Raw genomic sequence first — 19,944 nt, 5'->3', positions numbered from 1 at the left:
GTCGCCATCTTCGCAACCTTTCACCCCGCTAAACCGGCAGGGCCGTACTCAAGAGGGTCCCGCGCGTCTTGGCGCCGCCCGCGATTCCGCCCGACTGCGCCACAGCGGCCCCTGGCGGCCGGGAGTCTCCGCGCGCGAGCGCGCCTGCGCCCTGCGCCCCCGCGCGGCCGGATCCCTCCACGTGCTGCCCACGCGCTGCGGCCGGAGACCCGCCTTGCCATCGCGGGGCCGCTCTGGGACTCAAAAGGGAGTCTGTAGCGTCACATCACCTAGGTTGTCACTCTCTGGGTACTGCGGAGACACGCCCAAATCCGGGGAAAAGCTGAGGGCGCAGCCAGAGCCCAGGCGTCCCCCTCCCGGCGGCAGAGCCCATCAGATGGGCTCACGGTGGCCCCACTTGCTGAATTGTGTTTGCACAGAAAATCTCCCAAACCAGACTTTGCGTCGCTCCGTCGCCATCACCCTGCTCTTGTACCCATCCCCATTGCCTTTTCTCATGTACCTAGCTCCATGGTCTTTTTCTTGGCCACTCAGAAGCTTTCCTGCCCAGAGAAGGGGCTCCACGTTAAAAAAAAAAAAAATGATTGCCCTATATTTAGGAGCACCTGGCCGTCTTTTCTGCTGTGTAAATGGAGGCAATACCCATTTGCTTCCTAACGTAATCGTCTCTGGCAGGCGTGTGTTCCTACGGTTTCTACCCCAGAGCCATTCTGCTGTAAATTTCTCCCTTGTAATTTAGCAGTGGAGTCTAATTGATTTTAACCTGGTGCCTGCTGTTTGGTGCATTATTAAAGATGTCTTGGTCACAATAATTTAAATAATGTAAATGTCTTAGAAATGATGCTATTATCAAGAGAAGGTGGGCGGCAGGCATACTCTTGCCACCTGTTTGGTTGCTGTACCAGTTCTTTGTCATTTTCCAGGGGCCTTTGTTCTTCCTTAACTAACCATCAGTTTGGAACCATCCCGGTTGCCCTTCATAAGCAGGTCTCCTGGGAAGCCCCAACACCTGTCTGTGGATTTGAGAAGTTGATTTCTTTCTCTTCCTAATTTTTGGCCAGATGTGCACCATCTGGGCCTGTGTATCATCCCTTCCAAGTTGCCCAGTCCTCTTAGGACCTTGTGGCGTGAGATGCTCAGGTGTGCCGAGATGGGATGTTTAGCAGCAGAGAGTCAGTCTGCAACCAGCTGTCAGCTCAGGTCGAACCCAGGGCCTTGTGCATGTGAGGCAAGCAGTCTACCAACTGAGCTCTATTCTCAGCCATCAGTAGTTTTTATAGACTTCCCTTTTCCTCCTTTTCAGAACTGTGATTATGGCCAAATTGCAGGCTGACATTTGCTGGTTTTTCAGAATTTCCTACAGAGCATGGAGAAAGAAAGCTACGCTGTTGACCTTCTTTTTCCCTAGGTTTGCGGACAGTAATTGGGTGCAGTGCTCCCTGGGGTAGAGGAGTTGGTTGCTATCCCTCCTCTTGCTTTGGAAAACAGCTAGAAATCACACACAGAGAACATGACATACATTTCACTATGCCCAGGTCTGTGTTTCTATGATTGAGAATGACCTGATTTTTATCACCACTCAGACAAAATAAATAGTGACCAGGGTGCTCCGTGTCGGTCCCCTCTTGGGCCCACAGTGTTTCATATTACCGTTCCTTGAAAAGTGGTTGTGGTAAATTCGAAGGTAACTTCGACATGTCGCAGGCCTCAGGAATGTACTTAATTCAGAGATTGGCTCTCCGGCTTCTGCCCTCCCAGAACCCTAATCTGTGATGGGCAAAATCATGGAAACCATGGGCTGTACAGATTCGTAAGTTAAAAGCACACATCCAACGCTCTCCCCGAGCCAGAGCAACTGACAAAACTCAGATGCTTTTACTCAGGCCTTGAGCTTGTGTTTGCTTTTACGGAGAGAGCATAAAGCAATTTGTAACTTAGCTGCAGAGCAAAACCTAATACACATATGTAATATATTCACAAAACTATAGATACATGTGTGTATTTTATACATATATGCACATATATAAACCATGCCTATTATACACATTAGATAATATAATGTATTTTATATGTATGTGTAATACAACTGTTTTGAATTCTCTCATCTTTTTTCAGTCCCCAGTATTTTTTTTTTTTACATACAGCAATAATAATGTCTATTTTATTCTGCTGCCCTTCCTATCCCCCCTTTATCTTTTTTTTTTCAGGTCTTTTTAATATTTATTTTTTAGTTATAGGTGGACAAAATATCTTTATTTTATTTTTATGTGGTGCTGAGGATCAAACCCAGTGTCTCAGATGTGGTAGACAAGCACTCTACCACTGAGCCACAAACCCAGCCCAAATTCTCTCATCTTTAAGTAGTTGATAGGATGTTTATCTCTCTTTCATATTCAGAATGACCCCTGAAGATTTTGGCTTTCTGTGCAACCAACCACCCTGTGTAGACACTGAGGGAGCTTCCTCCGTTAAAAGGCTCAATCCAGCCGGATCCTCCTCTCTAGTGTGTACTCGAGAGCAGATGGCCAGGTGAGGTACAGGATGCCCAGTTAAATTTGAATTTCAGATAAACAGTGAATATTTTTTTTAGTATAAATATACTGATATTAAACATCATATGCCTATCACTTATTCTAAATAATTGTTGTTTATCTGAAATTCAGATTTAACAGGGTGCTGGTTTGGATTAGGAATGTCCCCGAGGGCCATGTGTGTGAAGGTTCACTTCCCATTGTGGCACTGGGAGGGGCCTTAGAAACTTTAAGAGGTGGGGCTTGGCGGGAGATCTCAGGTCTTCACAGGCAGGACCTCAAAGGGGTTGTGGCATCCTGTTCTCTTCCTCTTTTACTTCTTGGCTGCTGTGAGGTGAATGGGCTTCTGCTCCACATTCCTGCCATGATGTGCTCTTATAGGCCCAAAGCAGTGGGGCCCATCCATCAAGGACTAAAGAAAGGTTCCAGTCATGAGAAAGCGCTAGGGAGTTTTAAATTAAAGAGACAAGACTCTAATTACCTTTAAACCAGCTCCAGGACAGCTCCTCCTAGCTCCAGTCTCCAGCCACCAAATGCAGTAGCGAGGTTTACTGAAGAGGCTAGAAAGAGAGAGAGAGAGAGAGAGAGAGAGAGAGAGAGAGAGAGAGAGAGAGAGAACACGCCGGGGAGTGGACTTTTGTTGGGAAACAAAAAATTCTGGGGAAAATCCCATCCAATGAAGGTTAAGGGGCAGCATCCCAAGGTCAGGGGCGAAGATTGGGTCTTCGGGGTAGTGGCTAGGCACGCTTCTGCACGGACAAGCCCTCGGACCTTGGAAAGGGTGGGGAAAGCTCTGACACAGCTGTGTCTAAGTGCCTCTCACTCAGCCAGGGAGGTAACTCAAATCACATGCGAAGATGGCCTCTCACACTAAAGCCTTCAAAATTGTGAGCCAGACTAAACCGTTCCTCTTCATAAGTTTATTTATCTCAGTTGTTACAGTAACAGAAAGCTGACTAAGGCACTGGGAATCCTATAAATAAGCAAATCCTATTTGTTTGCAGCCCCAACTGGAGGTTTTTCTATCTTTTCTCTTTTTCCTGAGTAATAGTCCTGAGAAAAGAGCACAGCAGCCCACCCTTACCTCCTCTCAAGCCAGTCTGAATCCACCCACCTCTCTGTAATTCAGGGGCAAAAAATCAACTGTCATCGCTTAACTATTCCTGTGTCACTGAGTGGGGGCTGGGATTTAGTGCTTACTTGCCTCCTGGGCCAGTTCTTCCTTTCCCTCACAAGTGCTGCTAACCCTGTTAATGGAGATGGGGAAGAGCCTTAGCTAAAGGAAAGGTGAGAGAATTTGCAGGCTCTTAAGAATTACATTCTCTGGATGTTATCTGCTCCCCAAGCGTTAGGTGACTTGTCACTGACATCTTTAGCCACGATGATAACTGCAGAGGGACACTCGGAGGGAGAGCTGCACCTGCTGTGCTGAGAGGGCCGCCCAGAGATAGAGCTGGCTGAGAGCCCAACCAGAGGGCAGCCTCGGGTGGCAGTGGAGACACAGTGGCAGTGTGGGGACACACTAGAAGCTTCTGGGACTCGCTGTAATAGACCTCGCCTCCCTTTCTCTGTCCCCGTATTAATCCATTCAGCCTGTCAGCTCCCTTGGCAGGGACCCAGTTGATCCCTCTGTGACATGCCCTCTCTGACATTTGCTGACCGTAGTGCTTTGACCTTGGCTCGACCCACCACATCCTCCCAGGTTCGCTTGCCTCCAACACCTGCCTTTTACGCCCCTTCCACACTGTCACAAGTAGCTGGAGCAAATTCGAAGTTCATGCTCTCTGACTTCTACCGGGCCCCCCGTGTGACATGGCGGGGCCTTCAATGTCCACCTTTTTAACATCCTATCAATCCCTCCACACTGTCTAGTCCACAATCTTTAAGATTGAAGACAGAATCCAGGAGTGAGCATCGGAGTTTCCGCAGTTCACAGAGAGAAACGGCTTCTGTGCTGTGGAACGAACACTTGAATGGATGTGTGTGTGTGTGTGCTTGCACGCGGGGGTGCAGACAATGAAGTGTTAACACTCAGGTCCAGCATGGTGGCGCCGTGGTGGAACAGCCCAGGTGGAGGAACTCACCCTGCACTTGTTGGTCAGGGAGGATCTACCTGGGGAGGTAATTTGGGCCTCAACGATGGAAGAAATCCAGCTTTGCAAGACCTCGAGGAAGCAGCTTCCAGTGCAGAGGCTCGGGCCAGGCAGGAGTTGGTGCTTCGGGGCCAGGGCGAGAGCCACTGAGCTTGCCACTGACGAAGGTAGGGCAAGTGCTAGGAGAAAATGTTAGAGAAACCACACTGGGCGGGATCGCAGAGGGCCGCAGAGGCAGTGATCGGAGTTTAATTTTTGTGCTCACCACAATGGGGAGCCATACAAGGATTTTTAAGTTGGGGAAGAACATGGTCTAATATTTTTCCCCCAAAAAAATATTACCTCAGGGGACACTGGGTTAGAGGGGCCAAGAATGGTGGCTTACCCTCAGTCTTGGTCCATTAGAGGTTGCCACAGTTTTTCAGAAGAGAGAGCTTGGTGGCCTTGGACCATGACAGGAGCAACGGGGAGGGTCAACATAGCCCACCCCTGGACTGCTGCTCTGGTTTGGCTGTGGCCTGTCCCCCTAGGGCTCATGTGTTGGAAATGTGGTCCCCCTGGGGGGGTGCTATTGCAGGCAGTGTGGATCCTCTTAGAGGTGGGGCTTGGTGGGAGGTGACTGGGTCGTTGGGGGCGTGCCCTTGTAAGGATGGCCTTAGGCCTGGGCCTAAACAACTCCATTTTAAAACTCCAGTTTGAAACCTGTAGTCTCCCATTCAGCCTACAAACAAGTCACTTCTCCTTACCCTGATAAACTCAGAGTGAAACCTCTGTCTTGTTGTCCTCGACCCATAAGAGGGAGAGGCAAGAAAATCAGGGTGGGGACCACCAGATGCTTTAACCCCAGGGCAAATGATGTCACTGAGAAATTTGGTGGCAGCTGATAGGGATTGAAAGGAGGGTCAGAAGCCCCCAAATTTAGTATAAATTATGGAGCAAATAAACAGACATTCAGCCAGCCACAATGATGTCCACATGCCGGAGAGCCTGATGAGGACCTGGACTGACATCCAACTCTTCTCATCGTTGCCTGATCCTCTGCATCTTCCTCATCGCTCTCAAACTCTACAGCCACATCATGGGTCTGCTGAGAAAAGGACTTCTCCTCAACCAGCTAGCTGTCAGCTCCACCCCAGGAGAAGCCTTCCTTGGTCACCGAGGTCTGAGTGAGTGTGCATCTGCTGGACTTGGAGCCTAAGGCTTGAGACTTTTGATCTGACATTTGAGCTTAACATGCAGAGGGAATGTCTGTCATGAGCCTGTCATGATTAAGTGGGTTTTCAGTGCTTAGAATTAATCTAGAGTTGTTTGCTGTGAATTGATTCTGTCTGTTGCAGTGCCTAGTATTAAGGATTGTCATTTTCTTGATTAAGAACCTATAGAGTGAAATTGTACTGAGTGATTTGAGTGAATATAGCATTGAAAAGAGCAGAAGTGCTTGGACATTCTTTATTTCTCCCCCTGGACGTCATAAGTCGCACCTTTTGCCCATCACGGCAGCCCTCTGAAGGAATTAAGTCGTTCTCATGGAGCCTCAGTTGTTATACAGTGAGCCTGGCGCCTCCCCGTTCTCTGGCTTCCTGTCTCCGTACGTGATCTCTCTTCGCCACGTGAGCTCCTGCCAAGGTGCTGTCTCCATGATATAACGTATCCAAAGGGACCCTCACCAGAGCCAGTGCCATGCTGTCTGGGCTTTTAGCCTCCAAAACTGTAAGCCAAATCAACCTCATTTTTAAATACATTATCTGTCCTCAAGAGTTTGGTTATACAAGTGGGAACAGGCTAATACACCATTGGACTGAAATCACCAGGAATTGCTGATAGACTGGGGGATGAGGAAGAGAGAAGAATCAATGGTCATTTCTGTATTTTGGCTTGAGTTACTAAGAAATAAGGCCACTTGTGGAACTGAGGAAGGCTATGGAAGAGGCAGGCATGGGAGGAAGGTAACCAAGATCATGGTTTTGAAGTATTAGAGCTCGGTCTTTGCTAGGCTTCCAAGTGGAGATGGCACCTACTGCTTCTGCTTTCTTCCCTGCTCACACTCTAATCCCTTGCACTCAGGAGCTCATCCCCGACATTTAATTAAAATTTCCTTCTAGCTGGAAATGGGGGTATATGCTTGTGGTCCCAGCTACTTGGGAGGCTGAAGTGGGAGGATCACTTGGGCTGGGCAACGTAGCAAGACCTTGTCTCAAAAAAAAAAAAATAAAAGGATTATTTTAATATCTCTATGACTTTTGAACCCCAGATCCAATGGCATTTGTTCAGCTGCCATCTGATTGGACACCAGGCCGTGTTTTCCGATGTCATTCATGTTCTTCTTCATCATGGCCTCTTCCTCTGAGTGCTGTGCCTTTTTCTCTCTTCCACATTTTTCCATTTATGTTCCTCTTTGTCCTCCGACCTATCATTAGGGATGCTTGGAGGTCTGGGTTTGCCATATAACCCCTAGTTTCCCTTTATGGATCTTTGGTTCTAGTCAGAAAAACATTGTTTTCTGAATATTTCATCGTTTTTCATCCTGTGCCGCATCCCTGATTGTCCATGTGGCCTCACCGACCTTCATCCTTATTAACGCTCTTGGCAATTTCTTTGAATGGGGCTCTGCGCTTGGAGAACCCTTTCAGATTTTGCTTACCTGAAAGTGTCTTTCTCTTGCTTCTTTTCTTTTTCTTTCTTTTTGGATTGAACTCAGGGGCACTTAACTACTGAGCTCCACCTCCAGCCTGCAACCCTTTTTATTTTTCAGACAGGGTCTTGCTAAGTCGTTTATGGCCTTGCTAAGTTGCTGAGCCTTGCTTTGAATTTGAGATCCTCCTGCCTCCGTCTCCCAAATCACTGGGATTACAGGCACATGCCACTATGCCTGGGTCTTTTGCTTTTATTAATAAAGAATATTAAAAGGTAGAGAGATTTACTTTGGCTGTTGTTGTTGTTAGTATTTGGGCACTGGGGATTGAACCCAGGGCCACTCTACCGCTAAGCTACATCCCTCCCTAGCCTTTTAAATTTTATTTTGAGACAGAGTCTCACTAAGTTGCTGAGTCTGTCTTTGAACTTGCAATCCTCCTACTCAGACTCTTGAGTCACTGGGATGACAGGTGTGTATGTCACCTGTGCCCAGATTTGACTGTTATTTATTTTCCAGCATGTCGACAGTATGATTTCATTTCCTTAGGCTTTTATTATGGCTATTGTGAAGTAATAATTCTCTTTCCTTTTTGGGGGACCCCAAGCAAATATGTTAGTTCTTCTCAGCCTAAACTTTCTTTCCTTTTCATTTTTTTTTTTTTTTTTGCAGCAGGGAGAGGTACTAGGGATTGAACTCAGAGACACTCAACCACTGAACCACATCCCCAACCTTATTTTTTATTTTATTTAGAGACAGGGTCTCACTGAGTTGCTTAGCACCTCGTTGTTGCTGAGGCTGGCTTTGAACCTGCAATCCTCCTGTCTCAGCCTCCAGAGCTGCTGGGATTGCAGGCATGTGCCACTGCACCCCAAGAAACTTTCTTTTATATCTTCTTTTCCTCTTCTTCTCAATCTCTATGGCGTCTTTGTGGATGGTTAGCTCTAATCAATCTTTCCCTTACTAATTGTCTTATTTTTTCTCAAAACCTTTTTATTGCCTTATGAAGGCATAGTTTAGGTATAATAAAATGCATACCTTTAAAGAGAATAGTTTTATGCATTTAGAGACACATGTATATACCCAGAGATCCATGACCACAATGGGAAAAAAAAAAAATTCTCATCACCCCCCAAGTTTCCTCATACCCTTTTATAATCTCTCATCACCCCCATGTTCAGATAACCACTGAAATTAGATTGCAGTTTAAATTAAATTAAATTTGCATTTTAGAATTATATACATAGAATCATATGTCCAGCTTCAATCCTGCTTGTTTTCAATACCATAATTGTAAGACAAACAATTTCTTTTTTTCCACTATTGGCACCCCATTTCCTGGATGCCTTATTTTCTTTTTTGTCTTGTTTTGTTCTATTGTTTCGAGGGGGAAAGTCCTCACACATTTTTTAAAAGAACTTGAATGCCCTTTATATTATTAGATAGTTTGATATATGGATAGTTTGGCTGGGTATAAAAGTCTAGGTTGTAAGATTTTTTTTCCCCTTCGGAATTTTAAAGGCATTGCTATATCAACTTCAATTTTCCAGAATTGTTAGCAATAAGCAGATTCTATTCTAATTCCTGGATCTTTGTAGCTATCTTTTTTTGGGGGTATGTGTGTGAATATTCTTATTCCTGGTTTTCTGAAATTCCATGTGACATATATGTAGGGATCTTTTATAATTGATTGTGCTGTGCTAGGTGTGGTGGCACATGCCTGTAATTCCAATGATTTGGGAGGCTGAGGTAGAAGAATTACAAATCTGAGTTCAGAATTGGCAAGTTTGAGGGCAGCTTCAGTAACTTAGTGAGAACCTGTCTCAAAATAAAAAATAAAAGGTCTGGATGTAGCATGATGGTAAAGCACCCCCTGAGTTCAGTCCCCAGTACTGAATAAAAATCTTTTAACCAGAAAAATCATGTCCATCATTCTGGAAAAATGTATTTGATTCTTTCTCAAACTTTATTGTGATGTTGGAAATCCTAGACTGATTTTCTGTTTTTTTTTTTTTTTAATTTCCATTGTTTTGCCTTTTTTTTAAAGAGAGAGAGAGAAAGAGAGAGAGAGAGAGAGAGAGAGAGAATTTTTAATAATATTTATTTTTATTTTTTTTAGTTATCGGCAGGCACAACATCTTTGTTTGTATGTGGTGCTGAGGATCGAACCCCGGCCGCTCGCATGCCAGGCGAGCACGCTACCGCTTGAGCCACATCCCCAGCCCTTGTTTTGCCTTTTTAATTTTTTTGTCAGAAAAAATTATATCTCCTGATGCTTTTATTGATTTTCAAAAGTGTCTATATAATCATATTTAAAATTTTTACAGAATTTTTCTTGTTCTGTGATTATTTTTATTTTCCTATAAGAGAATTTCAGGGTTGCAATATGTTTTATCTTATCTCTGAGGATACATTTGAGTTTTATTCTACTCCCTGATTGTTTTTATTTCTAAAAATAATCTAGTTCTCCACCCCCTTTCATTTATTTTGGTCTGGTGTGTGTGTGTGTGTGTGTGTAAAATTCCCTCAAGGTCTGGTGGTCCTTGGCTCTCTCTTCTTGTGAGCTGTCCTCTTGGAGAGCATCTTGGAGGGTCATCAGTGGAGTCCTTCAGGTGTTAGATCTGTAGGTTTTTCTCTTGAGTGGGCCTGTTTTCCCAGAGAGGAGTCCCTTTTTTCTCCTGCTTGGGGCCGGTAAAAGCCTGCGGGGGAAAGGGCTGGACTGGCACACCGATACCCAGACATTCATGAAACTCCCATCTATCCAGCATCTGGTGGCTAGCGGGACTGTGTTATGTAGGCTCCCAAGTTTTCCTGCTGAGCCTCATCTGTGCAGTCAACAAACCTCCTGCCTGGGAGCTGGGGTGGTATGGTTGCTTGGCTGAGTAAACTCGGGAAGGAGATCCAGGGTTTTGAATTATTCTTTGTGTAGATAATAACACCCCTGTCCCGCCTCTGACTCATGAACTACCTCTGGGTCCTGATCACAAACCAGCTTACTCTGGGGGGGCACAGACCCCTCCATTTTATATCTTTGAAAACTTTGTTGACATCTTTTTGTCTGAAGTCGTCCCTTCTCCCATGCATTTTATCCATATGCATTAAATCTGTTTGCTTCCTTTGTTACTGTTTTATTGGAATTTCTGGGGGGAGCGAGATTAGCTCCCGTGTGTGCTTTATCAGGTGGACCTCAGTCCTTCTGTACAGTGTAGTGTCACGCCACCTACCCGTCGTGCCGCTTGTAATAGGCCACTTACAGATTTCCATCATTTAGAAATTTATGTGCTCTCCTGACTCTAAGCCCCTTGAGGCAAGTGCTTGAAATGTTCTGTGCGTGTTTCCCACAGCACTGGGTGCCTGGCTGCAAGCACATGCATGTGCGTGGCGTGTGCTGAGACGGAGGAGAGCAAGTGCTGGGAACAGAAGACCACAGTGGTGGAGCAGCGGGAGCCGTTTCCACCCACTCACAGGCAGAGGGACAGAGTTCAGGATTGGGTGCCGAGGACTCCTGGGAGCAGAGCATCGCCAAGGAAGGCCTCGAGCTGTGAACTGGGTGGACCAGGGCTCCCCCCAGTGTCTCTGGGCTCAGGAAGCACGTGGCTGTTCAGTTGCAGCTCCACGTTAGCCTGTTACAGACCAGTGGCCCAAACAAAGGGGTTTGTTCTCACACTCAGGAAGTCTAAGATCAGGGCCAGCAGATTGGATGTCTGGTGAGGGCCCACTTCCTTGTCCACTGACGAGTTCTCACATGGCAGAAGGGGCAAGGGACCTCTCTGGAGTCTCTTTCATAAGGCCTTACTCCAATTCAGGAGGCTCCACCCTCATGGCCTAATCATCTTAAAAAGCCCCCACCTGTCACCTTGAATTAGGATTCAACATGAATTTGTGGGGTACAGAGACATTCGGACCACAGTAATGCCCATGGTCCTTCCCTACCCAGTGGGAGCCCTGAGAAGAGATTGCAGAGGAGGTTTGTCACTGAGGATGGTGGAGTGGTGACCTGCTTTGACCGCAGACATGGTCCAGATTTGAATAAATGGTTCCTTTTAAATTAAGTGCCAACTTGAAAGAGAAACTTTGTTTTGTCTTCCTGTGGATTTTTTTTATATTTCAAAAATTTGGGGAGTCCTTGAGGGGAGGTGTTATTTCATGGGCATAGAGTTTCAGTTTTGCAAGATGGAGAGTTCTGGATATGGGCTGCCCAACAGGGTGAGTGTGTTTAATGCACTGAACTGTTCATTTAAAAATGGTTGAGATGAATCCCAGCAACTCTGGAGGCTGAGGCAGGAGGATCACGAGTTCGAGGCCAGCCTCAGCAACTTAGGTCCTGAAGAAAAAATGATCAAGATGGCGGTTTATTTATTTATTTCTTCCTTTCTTTTTCTTTTCTCATTTTCTGCACTGCTGGCGGTGAACCCAGGTCCTTACACAGCGGTAGGCAAATGCTCTACCGCTGAGCTGTGCCTCTAGCCCCAAAGACAGTAAATTTTATTTATGGATTTTTTCATCACAATTAAAAATTTTTTAAAAATGTATGTTTTTGGAGCCTTGATCTCTTGACTTTGAGAGCTCTTGAATCATGAGACCTTATCCTGTTCTCACTGTCATCCTGACAGCTAAGCTACAGGAGGAAATGTTACTGGTCAGTCAGGGATGGAAAGTTCCGGAACTTAGCAGGATTGCCTCTGCTTGGTGTCACATGTGATACAGTGTTTGCAACTTGAGTGATGAGTGGTTTTTTAGCTTGGGGAGGCCAGCTGGGTTGTAGATGTGGCAGGTGAGGCTTCGGCCCCTCCGTGTTAAAGGTGGAGCCGATGCTCCTGCAGTAGGAGCCAGGAGTCTGTTCCCCGGGCACCCCTGGCATTCTGTGCTGGGTGTCTTCCTGTGGGGAACCTCCGTGGGCCTTGGAGGACATGGAGCAGCATCCCCGGCCTCCACCCCTAGATGCCAGTAGCACCACACCCCACTGTGACAGCCTGGAATGTCCCCAGACATTGCTGAATGTCCCTGTGGACAAAATCACCCCCAGTTGAACACCATTGGGCTAGAGGTAGCCACCGTGTCCACAAACCACAAGGATCTCAATGTCCATTTTTCTTCTTCAACATCAGATTTTCCTGGGTCCACTCTGAGCAAAATTTTCTAGCTTCTAAAATAAAATGAATGGAAAAAGAAAAACATATTTAAGCTGTCTTTTAAAGAATGTTTACTCTAAGCAGACATGGTGGTATATGCCTGTAATCCCAGCAACTTGGGAGGCTGAGACAGCAGGATCACAAGTTTGAGGCCAGCCTCAGCCATTTTGCTAGACCCTGTCTCAAAATAAAAAAATAAAAAAGGGCTGGGGTATAGCTCAGTGGCAGGGTACCCCTGGGTTCAAACCCCAGGACTGCAAAAAAAAAAAAGTTTATTATATGATACCTGATTATTTAATTTAATCTTTTGAGCAATTCTCTGATGTAATTATCAATAGCCTCATTTTACAATTAAGCAAGATGGCTCTGGAGAAACTGAGTTCTCAGCTCACCATGCTGGTGAACAGAGAAACCAGGATTCAGAGCAGGTTTGACTCTTTCAACTACTATCTTTACACTTATTGATTTATCCTCTTTTAGATTAATTTATATGATGATTTTTCAGAGGACTTACAGGCATATGTGTGATAAAGCAGCTTAATTTCAACATTCTATGGAATTTGTGGTGTGTAAGGATACTCTCAGTGAGCCACAAAGGTAGGAGTTGTTATAGCGTCCACTCCACAGCTCCAACTCTAAGATAAAAATCTCTGTGATTTAGAAAATAAGGACATTGTCCTGTCGCATGGAGGGAAAGAAGTTGGTTAAGGGCCGCCAAGGTCCCCCTGTATTAATGCTCCAATGTCCCTTAGCCAGCAGAGGGCAGACTTGTGGTCCCGATGAACAGAAGTGGGCAGAGGAACGCGCTTGGTTTAGAATGGGGGGAGAGCTTGCGGGGAATCCCACTAGCCTCGGGGCTTGTCCAGGGCGGGCTGTTTTTATACTCCTGGACAAGGCACGGGGTGTTCCTGCCCTTTTAGAGATGTGTGACCTCCTTCCGTAGGGATAGCAGAAAGCTACCGAGCCGTGTCAGCTCTGCTTTCCTGGTTTTGCTGGGCTGCTGTGGTTCTCTGGCACCTCCGAGACACACAGCTATGGGATGACCTGCACAATCTTACAGGGCCGTTGGGTTGTAGAAGCAAAACTGTCTCTGCCGTGAAACACCTCCACGTCCTCGTGCTTAGTGGGTGCTCGGGGCTCAATGCCCACCTGCAAAGCCACCAGGTGTTCAGGAGGCCCCAGCATGTGACCCGGGGCGGGACACCCAAGCCAGACCGTGATGGATGTGCTAACAAGAGGAACGCTACCCCGTCTTTTTTCGTGGAGAAGGAAATTGCCAACAGAGCCATTAGCCAAAATCCTGCCCAGGCTGCCACTCTGATGAACTTGGCCGAGCCTTCGCCTCACCTGCTCGCCAGCACGAAAATCCCCCAGAGCGGGGCTTCTCCAGGACTGTCAAGTCTCCTGGAGAAACTGGCTTTCGCCCGCTGTCTGCTCCTTCTGCCAGCCCCCTGTGACTAGCCGGGGGCCTGGCAGAGCCACATAAATCATGACAAACCTCTCACAGGCTTTCCTGCGCCATCCGTGTTACTGCTGGCGCCTGGGCAGAGTGGAGTGTTTTCCACGTGGCCTCTGAACTGGAGTGGTGGAGGCCGGTAAGCCTGGAGCATTCCTGTCCCCTGACGCTCTGTCCACCTCACTCCCAGGTGTGTCTGGTTACCTGCAAAGTGTGAGGCGGTTGCTCAGCCTGGTGTGGCACTCGTTTGGAGAAACCCCAGGAATATCACAGATGCTGTTTCTTCAGTGGAGGTGAAGGGCATCCTCACTCTGAGCCAGGAGTTCGCCCAGAATCAGCCCACCTGCTGGATTCACGTGTTGAACACGAGGTTTGAATTACTCGTCCTCACAAACATCACGAAAAGACAGAAGTTCCGAGGTTTGGCATCACCATGGCAACGCCCCAGATCCCTACCATCCCCAGGTCTGAAAATGATCGGAGCCACTTGTGCCAGTCCTCTGAAATTGGTAAAGCCTCGAGGCCCACGGGGCGCCCATTCACGGCTCGCAATGTGGGTTTTTGCAGTTTCCAGGGCAAAGTCTCACATTAAGTGGGTACAGGGAGTTGAACGGTGGCCCCCAAAGATACCTCCAAGTCTTGACCCCTAGAACCCGTGAATGCTATGAGGGAAAAAGGTCTTTGTGGATGTAATTAAGGACCTCAAGATGAGATTACCTTGGATAGGAGGGTGACCCTACATCTAATGACAGGTGACCTTCATAATAAAAAGGCAGAAGGAGACCCAGGGAAGAAGGCTCTGAAAACAGACAGAGATGGGAGCAGGGCCACCACAGGCCAGGGAGCACCCGCAGCCCCCGGAGCTGGGAGAGGCAGGAAGGGTCTCTCCTGGAGCCTTCAGAGGGTGTGGCCCTGCCCACAGCCAGATTTTGGACTTCTGGCCACCAGAACTGTGGAGAGAATAAATTTCTGTTACTTTAAGCCACCAGGTTTGTGGTCATCTGTGACCACGGCCACAGGGAACCCACACCGACGGTGACCTCTACTGCCCTCGGCCTGTCCACCATGCTTGCTCTTAGCAGCAGATCTTTCCTCTGGACTGAAGAATATGCTTTTTTTTCCCCTTAAAAACAAAAAACAAAAACAAACAAACAAACAAACAAACAACAACAACAAAACCCCCCAGCAAAGTCAAGTAGTGTTTGGGAGGGTCGCCCAGATGGCCAGGTCAGCGGTCAGCAGAAGTAACTGTGGTATGCATGGGCTGTGCTTGGGCCATGAGGTTTGTCCTCGGGTGTCTGGAGAGTCACTCTCTCAGGAGCCATGGGCACCGAGTGTTGTTTTTCCATCCCCCTCCTACCTGGAGCTCAGTTGAGAGCTTCCACTGCTGCCCTTCCTTCCTCATGCCGGTCAGACTCCTCTCTTGTAGCATCATAAACGGTTTCCATGGAAACAAAAGGCTGTGATCGAATGGTACCGATGTACATGTAAACTTCAGGATTAAACACGGGGCTATTGTTTTTGCCTGCCACGGAGTTTCATTCATTCTGAGATTTTCCCAGGGGACTTGGGCTTGCCCATCCATCACTCTCCTGGGTCTCTACCACATTCCAGCCTGCCTGGCCAAGGAAGCGCAGAGCACCCCAGGAGCACCTCAGATCATCAGGCCCCCAGGCTTCGGGCTTTCTCTTAGTTTTGGCATGTGCATGTAAATGTCAACAGGTGAGGTGAGATCTGTTGTAAATAAGCAGATGGTCCCCGCAGGGATGGAAATTCTAGCAGGTGATATCGCAGCCAAAGACGTTGCCAATCTAGACTCATCATTTGTTTAATGGATCAGAATTGGGGAACGGAAGAGGAACGTGGACCCAAGGCCATGCGCTTGTCCTCACACCCGTGAGTCACACCTGCCTCCTGCCAGTGCCAAAGGCACGGCTACCCATGCAGACTTCTCCAAGGGAGTTAAGTCGCAGCAGAACACACTTAAGGCCTTCAGCTGGTTCCAAGTAACTGGGCTATGGCCTGGTGAAGGAGCTGGAGTAGAGATTCTGGGCCACTGGAGCTCGGCACCCTTGGTTTACGAGACATACCGCCTGGTGACGCCTACTTGGGAGAAAGCTGGGTGTAGGTGGGGTGACATTATCATGCCGATATGCTTCCCAGAGCAAAAGGAGCCCTACTGATGATACCGGGATAATAGGCACGATCAGGACTGTCCCTGAAAAGAGGGACATATGTAAACCTAACTTTAGGCCACACTGCCCCCAGCTCCACAGCAGATCAGAGTTGAAAGAATGCCCTACTTCTGGAGATGGACGGTGGGTGGCACAACACTGTGACCCAACGAGGTGAACTTGCTGAGCGCCACAGAGGCTCACTCTTGACAGTGCTTAGGATGGAGAATCCCGTGTCATGTACATTTTGCCACAATTAGAACAAGCAGCAGGCCTCCGGATATCCCCTTCAAACCTGCTCCTTCTGCTCTCTCCTCTCCATTGAAGGCAACTCTATGTTTCCATTCGCTAAAGTCAGAGACCTCCTCTCTCTCAGAGCCCGTTTGGCGCACCAGCAAGTCTCAGTGGCTTTGCCTTCAGATTCATCCACCCAGGACCTCACACATCTCACACACCTGCCACCCTGGCCCTCGGACATTGCCTGTTGGATAGTCAGCGTCACGTGCTGAATTGCGTCCTCCTGGCCCACCCACAGTCCCTTCTCAGCACGACCCTGCCAGGTATCAGGGAACACGAGCCCTCCCGGCACAACGCCACTGGCTTCCACGTCACTCCCGGCATCCATCTTCCCTGTGACCCCGGGCCCTTCATGACCGAACGCCGCTTTGTAGTGGTTTTGCTTTCCATAGTTTCACTTTTCTGAGGTCCATCACGGTCTGAAAGTTTAAATGGGAAATTCCAGGAATAAACTGCAAGTTGTAAGTTGAATGCCATTCTGAATAACATGATGAAACATGGAGCCTTCCCACTCTGTCCATCCAGGACAAGAATCTCCCCTCTGTCTAGTGTATCCACACTGTATATGCTACCCACCCATTACCCAGGGGTCACATTGATCGTAGTGTCATCTCAGGGCTTGTGCTCCAGTGCTTAGTAGCCCAACGCTAAGTCACCGTGCCTATGCCATCCACCTCGCCTTATCACATAGGCATTGTATCATCTCACACCATCACGAGAAGAAGCGTGAGTCCGGCAACAAGGTATTTTGAGAGAGAGAGAGAGAGCTGAGTGGGGGAGGGAGGGACCACATTCATATAGCTTTTATCCCAGTAGGTAATTATCATTATTCTATTTAATTATTAGTTATTGTGGTTAATTTCTTACTGTGACTAATTTATCCTTAAGCTTTATCATGAAAGTAGGTACAGGGAAAAGCAGTCTAGGTAGGATTGGGTACTTTGTGCAGTTTCCAGCATCCACAGGAGTCTGGGAACGTGAGCCCTTGGACAGGAGGGGACTGCTCTTTCCGTCTCTCAGCTCTCCCTCACTGGCTTCATCTCTCAGCTTCCCCATGATGTGCGCGCCATTCTGGCCGTGCCTCCTGCTCTTCAGACTCACCACAGATGGCCGCCTCGGGGCCTTTGTGGTTGCTGTTCCCTCTGCTACAATGCTGTTCCCCCCAGATCATCAGGGCCCGATGCCCCACCTTCTGTCTGCACCTGGACTCCGTGAGCTCTTCCTTGGCCACTGTAGGGAAGCGTCAGCACCACCAACACTCCTGTTCCCTTGCTCGCTTTCTTTTTTCATTCACACATATCAGTACTTGACCTACTATATATTTTATCATCTTGTTTATTTTCAATCTTCCCCACTAAAATACATGATGCTATAGGCAAGGTTTTGCAAAATCTCCTGCCAGGCGTGGTGGCACATGCCTGTAATCCCCACAACTCAGGAGGCTGAGGCAGGAGGATTGCAAGTTTGAGGACAGCCTCAGCCTTGATTCAAAATAAAAATAAATAAATAAAAAGACTGGGGATGTGGCTCAGTGGTAGAGTACTCCTGGGTCCAATCCGCATACTATTAAAAAAAAAAAAAAGAAGGTAAGAAAGAAAGAAGAAAACTCCCTTGTTCTCTGATTTGCCTGCAGTGCCCCCATCAGCAGCACCAGACATATTCTTGATCCTCAGTAAATATTTGTCAAATTAATGAAAGAGCCAGACATTTAGGGAATTGCTCAGGATTCACTTTTAGGAAACATTCTGTGACTGGTGAGTGGCCTCGCTGGCCGCTCACACATGTTCTATTTGTATTACTTCTATAATCTTGACCTGCATTCCACTTAACTCAGTGGTTCTCACCTGGGGGCAGAGGGACATCTGACAATAAATGGAGACATTTTTGTTCTTTCTAAGAGAGGAAAGGTGATGCTGGTATCTGGTGGGCAGAGACCAGAGATCTTGCTTAGTACTCTAAGTAATGCACAGGACAGCACCCCATAATAAAGAATTATCAGGACAGAATGTCAACTGTGCTAAGGTTGAGAAACCTGACTTCTCCTGATCATATTAGGAGTGATCTAGCTTGCATTCCATGGGAGGTGAGTTTCTTATGGGCTTTTGAGGATGGCTTGTGTTCCTAACCTGCAGAATTTATTTGGAGATAAGGTCTTTTAAGTAATTAAAATGAGGTCATCAGAGTGAGCTCTAACTTAATTTGACTGGTGCCCTAAGAAAAAGGGGAAATTTGGTCAGAGGCACACATGGAGGGAAGACAATGTGAAGACGCTTGGGGAGAAGATGGCCACATGTGAGAAACGATGGGCTCTAAGCCACGGCAGGCCAGAAGCTGGAAAGGCAAGGAAGGACTCTCCCCTGGAGCCAGGGACAGCGTGACCCTGCCAACAGGACCCTGGGATTTCTAGCCTCTAGACTGGGAGGATACTCTTCTGTTGTTTAAGCGGTTCATCTTTCGGTGTTTGTTACTGCAGCTGGAGCAAACTAATACACGGGCAGAGCCAGTGCTAAATCCAAGCTTGACATCAAATGGACTGTGTCCCCTGCAACGATTAAATCAGTTTCCTGAGAAAATAAGGCGTTTTACTAAGATGGTGATTAGATCCTCATGTGGGAGGAGAGAACAGGATATTTAGACTTTAGGGTGTCTTGAGACTCATCATGCCCTGGAGTGAACCAAGAACACTTGTATAATAAATTTTCAAAGCCGCCAGTCGCCAAAGCCTTTCATGGGAAGATGACCCCAGCACAAAGTGTTTTTTTTGCTAATATTAACTTTGGTTCTATTTCAGATCAATGAAGGCAAAACCAGGAGATCCCATAAATCCTGCTGTACCTGTCCTCGCTGTCAAATTATGCCCTGATAAAGCTTCTCTTGGCTAATGATATGGCCATCACCCAGAAGGGATGCGGGTAGGAGGGGCTTTCCAAGAGCATCTGCCCCACCGCGGGGACACTTGTCATCAGCGTCACCTGGAGGCTCTGTGGCTCCAGTGAAGGGTGATTCTTTGAACATCATTTTCTCTAAAAACAAATAAGAATGACAATTTAAAAATAAACAAAGATGTGGATTTAAAGGCTACTTAGTGTCCCAGGACCAAGATTAATGGTGAGTGGCAAGTTTTTGTGAAGTTCTTCTGTAGTCCGATTAGCTGTGCTGGGAGTCCAGAGAGATAATGTCTTTTCACGTATAAAAGATCCTATTGATTTCCTGTTAGTATTATCCTGAAGATGTGCAGCGTGTATCTATGGGAGCAGAGTCAGCCTTCCATCACTTGCTTTATGGGAAGAGAATGGTTATTGTATCTTTCCCCATAAAATATAATCTCTTTTTCTCTTTCAAAACCTACTCATCCCTCTGGGAATTTCCACTTGTAATCTGTGGAAGTGAATTGATTATTTTATTTTATTTTATTTTTTTGCATGTGCCAGTATTTTTATATTTGGCTTCTCTATGTTTCCTCATTGTTCTCTGGAGTCTGGCTTTTCTAGATTGTTATTTGAGCTCATCTAAAAATAAATGTTAAAAATCTCATGTCTTTTAAAAGACACATGCAGCCACTTCATGATGGTGGATGTCAGGTGCCCTGACTTGATTGGACTGGGGCGCCCTTCACTTAGCCCCCCTGT

General features: G+C 47.1%; 1 protein-coding gene and 1 long non-coding RNA gene across 2 annotated transcripts in view; one reads left to right on the top strand and one right to left on the bottom strand.

Moving 5' to 3' along the window:
• Dnajc11 (DnaJ heat shock protein family (Hsp40) member C11) overlaps nucleotides 1–10,982 on the bottom strand; it is a 71,459-nt gene extending 60,477 nt beyond the window's left edge. The window contains exons 1-4 of the mRNA XM_015501453.2: nucleotides 10,976–10,982; nucleotides 3,574–3,584; nucleotides 1,158–1,167; nucleotides 150–159 (exon numbers count right to left, since the gene is read on the bottom strand). The gene's annotated coding sequence lies outside the window, so the exon portion shown is untranslated. The remainder of the gene's footprint in view (nucleotides 1–149; nucleotides 160–1,157; nucleotides 1,168–3,573; nucleotides 3,585–10,975) is intronic.
• Nucleotides 1–19,396, top strand: part of LOC125610787 — a 19,780-nt gene extending 384 nt beyond the window's left edge. Inside the window, exon 2 of the long non-coding RNA XR_007340803.1 lies at nucleotides 19,107–19,396. This is a non-coding gene — a long non-coding RNA (uncharacterized LOC125610787). The remainder of the gene's footprint in view (nucleotides 1–19,106) is intronic.
• Nucleotides 19,397–19,944: the final 548 nt, after the last annotated feature.

The sequence above is a fragment of the Marmota marmota genome, unplaced genomic scaffold (assembly GCF_001458135.2).
Source record: "Marmota marmota marmota unplaced genomic scaffold, marMar, whole genome shotgun sequence".
NCBI lineage: Eukaryota > Metazoa > Chordata > Mammalia > Rodentia > Sciuridae > Marmota > Marmota marmota.
The sequence above is the reverse complement of the archived record's forward strand: the minus strand, read 5'-3'. Positions and strand labels throughout refer to the sequence as shown.